This window comes from Sylvia atricapilla, chromosome Z, assembly GCF_009819655.1.
Source record: "Sylvia atricapilla isolate bSylAtr1 chromosome Z, bSylAtr1.pri, whole genome shotgun sequence".
NCBI classification, from domain to species: Eukaryota; Metazoa; Chordata; class Aves; order Passeriformes; family Sylviidae; genus Sylvia; species Sylvia atricapilla.
The window spans coordinates 67,904,741-67,917,690 of NC_089174.1; the positions used below are offsets into that span (position 1 = coordinate 67,904,741).

At 42.1% G+C, this 12,950-nt stretch overlaps 1 protein-coding gene across 1 annotated transcript in view; it reads left to right on the forward strand.

The window, feature by feature from the left end:
- The first annotated feature begins 10,197 nt into the window (after window positions 1–10,197).
- LOC136374328 (phospholipid-transporting ATPase ID-like) overlaps window positions 10,198–12,950 on the forward strand; it is an 81,921-nt gene continuing 79,168 nt past the window's right edge. The window contains exon 1 of the mRNA XM_066339637.1: window positions 10,198–10,394. The gene's annotated coding sequence lies outside the window, so the exon portion shown is untranslated. The remainder of the gene's footprint in view (window positions 10,395–12,950) is intronic.

A 12,950-nucleotide genomic window follows, 5' to 3' on the forward strand; every position in this document is an offset into this window, starting at 1 on the left:
GCAAAACTTCCTACAGAAGAAATTTTGCTGTCATTTCTTTCATAAGTTGTCACTTTTGGAGAATGGATTTGGTTTGGGTAGCTTTCTCACCCAGACTATACAGTTCTCTGGGAAGCCTTTGGGGGCCCCATTGCCTCCCAGGTTTGTCCATTTCACGGAGTAGGTGTTTCGCAATTATGTAAAGGACCACTTTGCAGAACTAGAAACACTGACACTGGCTATTTCGTGAAAATAAAATTTTCTTGTCCAATGTCAGGAAAGCAAACCTCATTTTCTCTACAGCACAACAGCATAAGCACAGTTCCCACATACCTGCTACTCCAGCATGCCTGAGTCCTGGCCTGCCTGTGGGCCTTCAGCCAGGACTAAGACATCCTTCATCACTATGTAAGGTCCTGCTTCTCTTGGGATCCTACCCTGGGCAGACTGATGCTGCACAATCCAGGGCTGTGCAGACATAGAGGGGTGAAATCCTGTGAGTGCTGTGGTTTTGTTGGCCCACTGCCACTCCAGCCAGCCACAGGCTTCTCCCTGCCAGGTTAATTGTACTGCTTTTCTTTGGACCTAGGTCTGGCAGGAGTATTGCTCTAGTACCACAATGAGTTCATTAATAAAGAGCTTGGATCAAAGGTTCACAAGACATGATGAAAATCATGAGGAATCACAATTGTCTGGGAAAAATAAAATTATAGAGTGTTACTACATACATACATACAATAATTGGTAAAATAATAATTAAAACAGTATTAAGTGCTATTTTAACAAATTAATAACAAAAGCTTTGGGTAATTTTCATGCTTTCATGCTTTCAATCTGACTTTTCTGGCTCTTCATGACAGCCTGCAGTGGTGCCAAAGGCTGTCCAATCACAGCATGTATCCCTGTGTTGAATGCTTGGCATGAAATCAACCACCAGAACTGAACGCACAACTGGAAGGGCAGTTCTGTCATCACAGAATCATAGCATGGTTTGGGTTGGAAGGGGCTTTAAAGATCGTCTTGTTCCAGCCCCCTGCCATGGCCAGGGACATCTTCCACTGGACCAGGTTGCTCAGAGCCCCATCCAGCCTGGCCTTAAACATTTCCAGGCATAAACTATCCACAGTTTCTCAGAGTGGTGAGAGATTATGGGTAAGGGCAATACCAAGTAGTGCAGGAGCTGGTATACAGCCATGGTTTATGCCTGGAGACCTGGAAATGCTCCCAGGTGACCAATTGACATAATCTTTGTGAACTGGTCACTGCAGTTAAATAAGGGGGCAGGAATCCAAGCCCTCAAATATTGTCCATGCTTTGCCAAGGTTTAAGCATCTTTCCCATGAGATTGCAGCAGAGTGCTGGGTTAGTCACAGGCTTGCCTACTGGTTCAGGTAGCTGTTTCAAAGTGAAAGATAACATACAAATATCTGTTTGTGTGTCTAAACCAAAGGACAGTATATCTAGTGGTAGTATTTCACACTCTGACTCCTACAAGGAAATAAAAAAAAACCTCGAAGCATCTCATGAGCATATTTCTTCTTGGATATGGCTCATTGAAGTTCAGCATAGTCTGTCCGAAAAACATCACATCTAACCCAAGCCATTCTGTGATCTCCTAGGACTGACAGTGTCCAGAGGCAGTGGAGAGGGAAATTGGAGCTATAAGTAGAAAAACAACTTTTCCCTCTCTTTTGAAGTCTTGCAGACATGATGCTGAAACCAGCTCTCTTGGAAAGCACAGCAGCTCGCTGCATTGTAAATTCACGTACACTGGGGCTCCTCCAGAAATCTGCAAGCAGAGTTGAGAAAGATCAAAGCCTTAGGTAAATAGGGCACCTATTATAATGAGCATTTATCTTTTCTTGAGAGGAGATGGGAAAGAGCAGGAAGTTTGATGATTTTGCAAACCTAAACCAAAAGTTTATTTCAGTAGCTGGGGGATATCAGAGACATCTTCACAGCAGTTTTGAATTTGCATCTCTGAACATTTGACATTCCCAGCATGCAAGGAACATACTCAGACACTCCAAAAACATGGAGGGGGAAAAGGGAAATGATGCTAAGAAGGTAACATGATTATTTAACTTACTCCCCTGACAGTTTAAACTCTACTTAGGTTTATCAATGTTGCAATTATTTCTCTTGTTCCTGTTTCAGAAGCCTAGATAATATTGCTGGGTTAAACAGAAGCTTTTAAGTTTGTCCGTGATACTGCCTTAACTCAAATTGTCCTGGGAGGAGATGGAAAGCACTTCACATGCTCAGAACATGGAAAAATGTGAAAAGTTTTAGAAAAATATAATCACAGCCTAATTTTTCCTCCCCAAACCAATTCCAGAGTCTTGGCATCTTCAAGCACCTCTTGGGACACATCAAATAATGAAAAGCCAAAATCTACATAAGGTTTTCAGTAAAGCAAATTAGGGAAATTTGAGCAGTGGGATGTATTCTCATATGGTGGACACTGCAGGTCAGTTTCACTAAAGGCCCTTGGCTGCCTAATACTGAAGGCTGGAAATCTTCAGTATTATTCACCTGGCCTGAAAAATACAAAACCTTTGTCCAGTCATCAGTTAGCACATAGTATGTTAGCTTCATTTCTGACTGAAGCTGGGACACAAAATGGCCCTTAGTAACTCGTTCCACAAAGGGAAACTGAATCTCATGTACTCTGCTTTGCCTTTCATGCTGAAGGAGTGCTTTAACTTTAACATTTTATTATAAATATGTCAGTCATAAAGCTTCTAGAAATCCTTCACCAAAAATTCTCCTCTGCCATAATAGGTATTGGTATATCTGAGTCTGCTTTTGTGGGGGATTAAAATTGTATGTGCTATGTTGTTCTTTATGAACACTGTTGTGATTGTATATTGGATATGTTAAATATAAGTATTTTGTGATGTTTTAGAGTTCCCTGATCAATTCAGGGTGGATGATGTCAGACAGACATATGTCATCCATCACTTGCAATAATATTTTAAATGTTTTCATTGTAGAAGTTCATGTGTGTTAAACAATTTTAAGCTTGACACATGTTGTGATCTTTTGCTTGTTTGCACTGTTAGGCACATCGGGTCAAATATTAATTTATGACCCTGTTGTAAATTCAAAGTCCTGTCACATTAATGATGTTACCTATGAACCACATTGATGATGTTAATGATGTTAATTTCAACCACAGAAAAAGCGAGATGGACCTGAGCAGAAACTTCGCATAAGACTTGACTTACCTCTAATGAAATCAGCTCTGAACAGGCCATTTACCCCTATCTGAGGTTGAGTTTCATCTTTATTGGCATCAAATTTTATTCTGTTACTGTTCTCTAGCTGCTATTTTATCCAGATCCCTCTCATGACTTTTCATTTCCTTTTCTTGTAAATGTTCTCTACATTTAACTGCTGGTCAGAGAGCCAAAAGGTTTCTCTTTTCTATGCACCCATGACTGAAAAATCTTAGTTTTTCAGGGAGCCTTGGAAATTGTTGCTTTAAAGGTTATGTCACTGATGCTTTCACAAACTGCTGGGAAACTGAGACTTTTCACAACAGCCAAAGGGAAGTAGGAATATGAATCTTCTTGAAATTCACAGGAAGGTGACAACCACACTCTAGCAAAAGTTAAAATTGAAACCTTGGTCAAGAGTTCTCATGACAGCAGTGGGTTGTAGTGACTACATGACCATGTGCTGCTTTTAGACTCAGATTGTGGCACTGTTCTTTACTTAACACCTCTTATTTTTAATTTTCCATCATGATGAAAGCATCAGGGAGTCTGTTTGTGCAACAAACATCCGACATGCCTTAGAACAAATCAAACCAGTACTAACAACACCAGAGAGGGCTGTCTGAATCCTAATCAGGAGCAACAAACCCACTTCTACAGAGCTGTCCCTCCCTGGGGTCTTCTGCTATTCCTTCATATGTTTCAGAGTGAAAGATGTTTATAGCCCCATTATAACATGTTTAGCATTAAATGTCAGGAAGCATCTGTTGGCATATTTCTCAGTAGGAGTCTTCTAAATTCTGCAAGTGAGTTTGGGTAGCTGTCCTGAATACACATGGGAGTTCCCCCCAGAGACTTAAGTCATGACTTTGAAGGCAAATTAATGCTGCCTTATTACAAATATTCTTCATAGAATAGGGTTCTCAGTAAATGGTCAGGCTGAATATCCAACAGCAGAAATTTTGTTCTTCTCATTTCAATAGTGTCCACTCCCTGGCCCATGTTGTAGACACCACTGGGAGATTTCTATTGCTATTGTTTCTGAAATTCGTGAAGGCACACTCCCATGACACACTGGTTTCAGCCATAATGCTGATTTAAGGAGTTACCCTCTGCCTAAGCTCAGCACCACAGTTCATCTAATGTGGATTGTAACAACACAAGCCTTTCTGAAACCCTGTTTTGAACTCAGTGGCTGAAAATGTATTGAAAATATATATTAGGAAAAAAAAAAAGGAAAGAAAGAAAATTTGAAAGCCTTTGTATCTGATTTGTCTGGCAATAACTTCAAGCAAACATAGCCAGAGCTCACCAGTTTTCACCACATTGTGCAGACACTGCTTTAATGCCCGTGAGTCAGATCACAGATTTATAGAATGATGTGAGTTGAAAGAGACCTTAAAGATCATCCTGTTTCAACTCCCCTGCCATGGGCAGGAACACCTTTCATTAGACCAGGTTGCTCAAACCGGGTGGCCCATCCTACAGGTCCTGAACATTTCCAGGGACAAGCCATCTTCGGGCCTCTCTAGGCAACCTGTACCAGGGCCTTGCCACCCTCCCAGTAAAGAATTTCTTCTAATACTTAATATAAGCCTACTGTCTTTCAGTTTGAAGTCATACCCCGTTGTCCCCCTTGTTACTATATGCCCTTGCAAAAGGTCTTTCCATCTTCCTTGTTAGCTCTCTTCAGGTATCGGAAGGCCACAATTAAGTCACCCTGAAGCCTTCTTTTTTCCATGCTAAACAACCCCCACTCTCTGAGACTGTCTTAAATGAAAAGGTGCTCCAGCACTCTGATCATCTTGGCAGCCTTCTGGGTGGGCTCACTCCAGCAGGTCCCTGTCCTTTCCGTGCTGGAACCCCAGCTCTGGATGCAGAGCTCCAGGTGGGTGTCACCAGAGCAGAGCAGAGGGGCAGAATCCCCTCCCTCCCCTGCTGCCCACGGGGCTCTGGATGCAGCCCAGGACACGTTTGGCTCTCTGGGCTGTCAGTGCCATGGCCGGGGCATGTCCAGCCTCTCACCCACCAGCACCCCCAAGTCCTTCTGGGCAGGGCTGCTCTGGCTCTGTTCATGCCCAGCCTGTGCTGATACTGGGGGTTGTCCTGACCCTGCTGCAGGGCCTTGCACTTGGTTTTATTAAATCTTGTGATGTTCCCATGGACACAACCCTCAATCTTATCTAGGTCAAGGGGGCACATGGGACCTCAGGGGTGTTGCACCTTTTTGACCTTCCTTTTCTGGTTGACATAGCCATAGAAGCCCTTCCCACTTTTCTTTGTTTGCCTTGCCAAAGGTCCAGCTTTGCCTTGGCCTTCCTTACCCCATAGCTGCAAAACAGTACTTTGTCTCCATACACTTCCCAGCTCATTGCCCTTGATTCTACTGCCTGGGAATTTGCTCTCTCTTTAGTTTGACCAGCAGTTCTCTATTCAGCCATGCTGGTCTCTTGCCTTCCTTGCATGACTTTATGCTCCTGGCGATTGTTAGCACTTGTGCTTTATGGGAGATATCCTTAAAGCTCTGACACCTCTGTTCCAATCCCTTGTCCCTGTGGGGAGTGTCCCAGCGGATCTCCCTGAAAAGCTGGAACTCTGCTTTCCTAAAGCTCAGGAGCGTAACTTTACTCCTTACATAACCACATCCCTCAGGACTACAACTCCATCAATGCATGCCCACTGTGGCTCAGGCTGCCTCTAGTCTTGATGCCTCCAATTATCTTCTTTGCATTGGAGACCAACATATCCAGTATAACAACCCCTCTGGTAGGGCTGTCTATTAGCTGACTCAAGAAATTATCTTGAGTTCCAGGAGTTTCCTGGATTGCCTATAGCTCCCTTTGCTACTTTCCCAGCAGATGCTGGGGAGGTTGAAGTCCCCCAGCATGACTTAAGCCTACAAGTATGATGCCTCCTGTAGCTGGAGCAAGAAGGCTTTGGTAACAGGCTCCCCTTGATCAGGGCTTGTAGTGAACACCAGCCACAAGGTTCCCTTTGTTTCCTCAGTCCCTGATTCTTACCAACAGGCTTTCAACTTGCTAATGACTGTTCTTCAGAGACAGCTCTTCACACTCAATCCACCTCTTGATGCAGAAGGCATCCCCCCTGCCCTGTCCATTCTGAATGGTTTGTAGCCATCCATAGTAACACTCCAGTCATGGGATTCATCCCACCAAGTTTCAGTAATGGCAACAAGGTCATAATGTTCTAACACCACACTGGCTTCCACCTCCTTCTGTTTGTTGCCCAGGCTGTGTGCACTGGTGTAAAGGCACCTCACCTGGGCTGCCAGCTGTGTCACCTTCCCAGGGCAACATCTTAATTCCTCTGAGATAATTTCCTGTTGTGTAAGCAGAATACCGGAAGGGAAACAATCTAATAAAAATGCAGCTTTCCCCCCCCCCCCCCAAATCAGCTTCCAGTCTATAGACAGGGCAAACAGGAGCTACTGGGGCTGAGTTTTGTGTTAAAGTGGATGTCCCATGAAACTGCCCTGATGGGCTTGTAGAAAACCTCTCTTTGTTTGCAGGAAGTTCTGTGGCAAAGCGGTCTGAGGTCTGGTGTCCATAAATCAAAGCGTCCATTTCTCCTCACACTCAACCAATACATGTTCTTGAGACTCAGGTATGTATATCTGATCACCTATATGGTCTTTGTGGCCTGCATGGCAAGACCTAGTGAAGGAAATATGGATAGTCCTTGCCCAAAATGTTGAATGAAATCAACATTTGGTGGTTGATTAAGACATCTGTGTATCAGGATTCTTCCATTAGATTTTATCATTCCTTCTGGATATGCAGAAGGGGCAAACCCAACTGACCCAAACCCAAACTGCTTCATCTGTCAGTAGAAACAAAAGATTTTAAATCTAACAGCAAAAGCTGTTAGACAAATATTCCTAATAACATTTTTGAGTCAAAATATGGAACATGTTGGGAATTTATTCACCGTAGGCATGTTCAAAGAAAGAACAACTTTCAGGCATTTATATACACTGTAACACCCATGTTTTTTATAGACGCTCCCAAAAGTCTGCCTAATTTATTGCATCATTTTATAGGTGTTTAATTTCTTTTAATTACTGCCAGAATATCTCATCTATTTTTGTTTAATGAATAACCCAAGTTTTATCCAGCTAACTGTGTTTTATTAAATTTGCTGTCATGGTTGGACCATTTACCATTGAATAAATTTTCTGATGTGTACAAACCTATGAAGTGAGTCCCTTACTGCACCTGCAATGTATTAATCAAGTTTTCCGGGGTGTATAGACCTTTGACTCCTTAACTTTCTCTAGATATCTTTCTTGTTCTATGACATCTAATTCATCTCTAGTTAGATGATAACCATTAAACAATTCTTTATTGAATTTTGTTATTCAGGTATTGATTAAGTTCTTTAAGGGCTACGAATCCATGGAGTTCCTTTCTGCAAGTGCAGTGAGGTAATTTCTCAGGGTTTTCTATTGACACTCAGCCAACACAGATTTAAAGCAAAACTAGCCAAAATCATGGTCAAACATTCCTTAACTAATTAAACATAGTTGACTACAGAATTTTTAAAGAATCACAAAGCTCCTGGCTAACTAAGTTATAACTTTCTGTCACAGTGTAATTCTAAGCTTTCTTATCCCAGGATGTCTGGTGTGCTTATTGCTGGCAGGATAAGCAATATCCTGGCAGGATAAGTGTCCATAAGATACCATGACAGGTCTGTCTGTTGCCATGCCTCTTTCCTAGTGCATGACAGACACAGGAGGAGGCCACAGCACAGCAGGATATTTCTAAGGCAGAAACCGAGGGTGAAGAAACTCCCTCGGTAGCTCTGAACAAACAGACACTGAATTCACAGAGCATGAGAAAAAGGGGTTATTGGTGTGACCCACAGACCACAAGATGGGAGAAAGCGGAAACGCACCCAAAAACGTCATATTCTGCAAAGGGGAGAACTACTTTTTAAAAAACTGCCGTGGAAGAAATCTTCTGGAAAAGTGCTGAGGGTTATTAAGGGATGAGCAGATCATGTAAGCAGTTCTTGCAACATAGCTTTTTATCAGGCAGCAGCATGTCTTTTTTTTTTTCCCTTAAAATTGCATCATTCTTAAACAGTAGCTTTTTAACTCCAAACAAAGGAGTTCTCATGCTACAAAAACATTAATCTAAAGCTGTATTCTCAGCTCCAAATTATTAACCATTGTTAGTTTGAAGTTATTTTTACTTTAGTGACCAGCACAGCACAGACAGGAAAGAATTGTAATTTTGTATATCCTCCAAGACTAATAATGAATGCTATGTAAAAGTCTTCCTATCAGCTCGCTGACTCATAGCTGTAGTGCTTGGAGGCAAAATGCTAACAGGAGAGGCTGTCATATTTCTACTGCACCTTTTTCCCTTAAGAAGATCTTCTGTTTCAATTAGAGTATCATAAAACAATACAATAACTGGAAAGTCAACAGAAAAACAGCTTATTCATTTGTGCCCCACAGAAATGTGATTATTTCCATTTCGGAGGAGAAAAAAAAAAGTATGATTAACAGGACTTTGGGACAGCCTCTGACTTCATTACATTAAAGGGACTTAGAAATTCTCATGTTCTGAGGCACCACTAGTGTGTCTCTAAATGCCTTGTAGTTGGCAATGTCTCCTACTTTCTCACTTGATGAAGTGAAAAATTATTATTTATTAAGAAGAGAAGAATAGCAGCGTTTATTGACTTGTCCAGGATCTGTCGCAGATGTGAGAGGGAATTTGAGTCTCATTTCAGTGTTGCTTGGGCTGTTATCCTTCCTTCTTTAGGTCGTGTCTACATGACCCTATTAGTCATAACCTTGGCCCATTATCTACTGAGAGATCTTTAAATAAAATTATAAGCTTTCACTCCTATGTCTGCAATCCCATCTGCTGCTCTGAAAGCCGAAGAATAGATTTAGTTTGGAAAAGACTGCAGGGAGCAGTGGTACTGACGAATCTCTTTTCATTAACCAAGAACAGACAGAACAAAACCCCCTGAAGAGTCAAGGTGGTTAAGGAGGTGTGAATTACATTTTAGAAAGGCTTCTGCTTCAACAATTTAGCATATTGTGAAGAATGTTTTAAAAAATGTTTCTTTGTAAAAAATCTTAATCTATTTAAAACTCACACTAATTTGGAATTTTTCAGGCAGAAGGTGTCATTAAACCAAACAGTAGGTGGCAAAAAGACCTTAAAGGAGCAACTCAAAGCTTGTGAATTAGCAATGGAAGTTTGCATTATCAAACTGTAGGAAAGTATGAAATACTGGTGTTGCCAATAAACATCATCACTTAGACAATGTAATTTTATTTCAAGTTTTCATACGTGCCCTATCACCTTTGTACTTAGGTGGCTTTTTTAGATTAATTCTGTTTCCTCTCCGTCTCAGATTTATCTTTGTAAATGTTTTATTTAGTCTGAAGAAGGCATTGAAACAAAAAACTGTGCCAAAAGCTGAACCTAGGGTTTTTTTCTCATAACCATGGAATCCAGAAACAGGAATCAGGATCCTGTAGTACTTGACACCATAAACTCCCCAAACAAGCAACTATCCCACAGAAGTTTCATGCATTTTACAGGTCCTTATGGGAGGCAGTGAAACGTCTGACTTGTAAGAAAGAATTTATTTTGTGATTTAAATTCTCCGAGTGCTGTCCAAGAAGACAAATCTTCTGACTGCCAAAAGTTGAGCTCCAGGTCTCCCAGTTGCTTTAGCTGCAGGCAGGGCGCTCCACCGGAGTTTTAGGCTGCATTTCTCTTAAATGAAATCCAGAGTCCTGCCTATGGTATATAAACCTTTGTAACATACCTGGTATTACACCCGAGTCCAACGATCACTTTTGGTTTTTATTTACTCAGTGCTACACAGTGCCATGTTCTACTCACAGCCTCGGGAACTTTGCCTTTCCCCTCATAGTCCTTATCTGGGACAAGAAACACACCGAGACATCCTGTAACTTCTGGATCGCATTCAGCGTGCCCCTGCACGAGTTTGTATGGTGGAAAGTGTGGTATTCCCTCGCCAGCCTCACCTTCCAGCTGGGGAGAAGCCTGGCGTGCTTGGCGGGGGAACCGTCCGTGGAGTTTAAAACAAACTGCAGCTCTTTGCACGGTGCTGAAAACAATCCATTCTGTTCGTCGTGACAAACAGCTCCAGGTTGAACACAAGGCACAGAACAGCCAGGTAGGACAATTTCTTTATTTTTTCTCCTAAGAGAAAAACGTAAAAACTTGCATAGAAACCCAGATTTCAGATTTTTTTTCCCTTGCGCATACTGGATTATTACTCCATCTGTGAATGTTACTTATCAATAATGAGCCCGGTGTCAAAGTTTTCTGTTTGTAGTGCCAGCCCCAGTGTGTCAGCAACACTCAAAGCTAGCACAAGTTGGGACCATTGCAGCGTGGCTTTGGTAAAGCTCTCCAAAGTCAGTGGGAAAGCACAAGCTCGTTTTAGATCCAGGCCCCTCCTCTCTGTAAATTTATGAAGGGAGAGCTGGGCTTCTTTTTCTCTGTGAAAGGTGCTCTGAGTTGTCCTTATGATCATTATTAGCAATTGTATTTTAACTTAACAATAAAGGTATGAAACACAGGCCTCCATCTCATGAAGGAATTTGCATTGGAACTGTCTCCGGAGGAGATGTGCTCTCTTTCAAACTGGTAGATGGGCCAATTTAGCAAGTTGTTTTCTGGCCTGTGTATGCTAAGTGATAAATGGTGTCACTGCCTTTAAAACTGGAGGGTATGAGACTGGGATGAAGCATTTGCACCACTGGTTTAAGACCCTCATATAGAGATCACAGCCTTAAGTTTCTCCTGGACAGTCTTTTCTTAGCATAGTTATCACACTGCAAAGTCAGCTCATGGATGCCCGAAGACTTGGTGAAGTTTTTCCTAGAAGAAACACATCCAAAGTATCTTCTGTACTACCGAGAAAAATCACCCCTTCCCCCCAGATCATCGCTCATCTGATATACTAAGTCCTCTGATGTTTCCTCACATCCAGCACATTTTTGATTCTCATTACAGAAGTAAGACACTTTAGCATGTGTTGGAGGAGGATTTTTACCACAGAGCATTGCTCTTCTCTCTCTGCCCATGGTTATCCTGACACTGGGAAAAGAAAAGAAGTACCATGAAAGCCAGGAGATCTTGCTAAATGAAGCCATGGGGGAAGAAACCTTTTCGTTTTAGCTAAAGCAAATGTGCAGTGATACCTAACTCTGCAAATATTAAATTACTTTAAGACAGTATTGAAGCAAATATTAAGGCCATATTACTGGTGATAAGAGGCACTGTCTTTATTTCTCTGCATTAACTTGGTTGCAAAGCATCAGAGGAAGGCAACACTGCAATTCACCGTTTTGAAGTAACTGTTTACTTCCTTTTCAGTGGATGGCTTATTTTTCTCAGTGATAAAACCTCTCAGTGAATCTCTGTTTAGTCAAATGTGTGACTTACTGCACTTTAGCTTTGGTCCTAGGTGTTAGCTTAAACATGACCTACACAGAGTTTTGCATTACAGAAAGTCACTACTGCAGGCTTAAGCAAAACAAAAATCATTGGTAGGAAGGAAACAAAGACGCAGGCTAATTTGCTGGTATCACAGTCAATGATGCTGTTTGGTATCAGTACAGCTCTCTTCAAATCAATCAGGAAACAGTGCTCACAGTTTTGCTGGGAATAGTTTGGGAATAATCAAAGAAGACAGATCCCTGGGTTATGACCAGGCAGTCTTCTGTGTGTGTTAGAGAGACACTCTGGACTCACCTTCTACACAGTTAGGTTGGCAGTGTTTAATCTGGGTAGCTGCCCAGCCCCTTACACTCATGGGTCCAGTCTGGGACTCATAAATGTTTGCATGTGCTCAGCACTGGTTGCAGGAGGAGCAGGATTAAGTTCTTGCATGTGTAAAGTGGTGTAGAGGAGGAAAGGAGGAAAACCTACCTGAGTACCTGAGACTCATGCAGCAGGAAAAGTCAGAGGTGAGTTCTACTGTCTGTAGGTCAATCCCTAATTTATATCTATATTTAAATATTTAAAGGTGGAATGTTCTGATTTTGCCAGTGCTCCCAATGCCATACTCCAAGAAAGGGCAGTGAAAGGGTTGCAGACAGGGCTGTGACCCATTGATAAGCAAGACTTCTTTTCTCTTCCCCTGACTCACTCCAGGCACTCCCTACCTGCCTCCACAGGTGATTCAGTGTTACTCTTTCATCCATTACTTCCTTCCTGCTCCGTTGTTCTGGTGAGTCTGAGTTTACTAGGATGTTCAGCCACTGCAGGTTGCAGTTACATCTGGATGGGAATCTGGATTACCCACATGTTTAACATTCAGACCTCCACTTGCTTTCCCTTGCCCTTCAGTAAGAGCTGTAGTGTGAAATCTATACTTCTGTTGTCTTGCAAAATGTTGTCAATGCATTCACCACCTGCGATTTCAAACAAACAAGACTTTGTTTACTTTCCCATCTTATATGTACAGATTTGGCTTTACAAAAGGTACAGGTGTGAAGCAGTCAGAACAATGGTTTTGCCTAATTTATGCATGTTTGCGAGAGAGTGATGTCCTGCATTCCAATTAGGACTGCTTTCCCTTGTCTTCTAGACCCCTCCACCCTTCTAGCCATGTCCTCTGAGTGTTTTTTTCAAAGGGCTCTGTCTTTACACAGGTTGGGATGGCTATATCCTACAGGCTGCTCCCACACAGCAAAGCCACCCAAACCGAAGTGCATCTTCA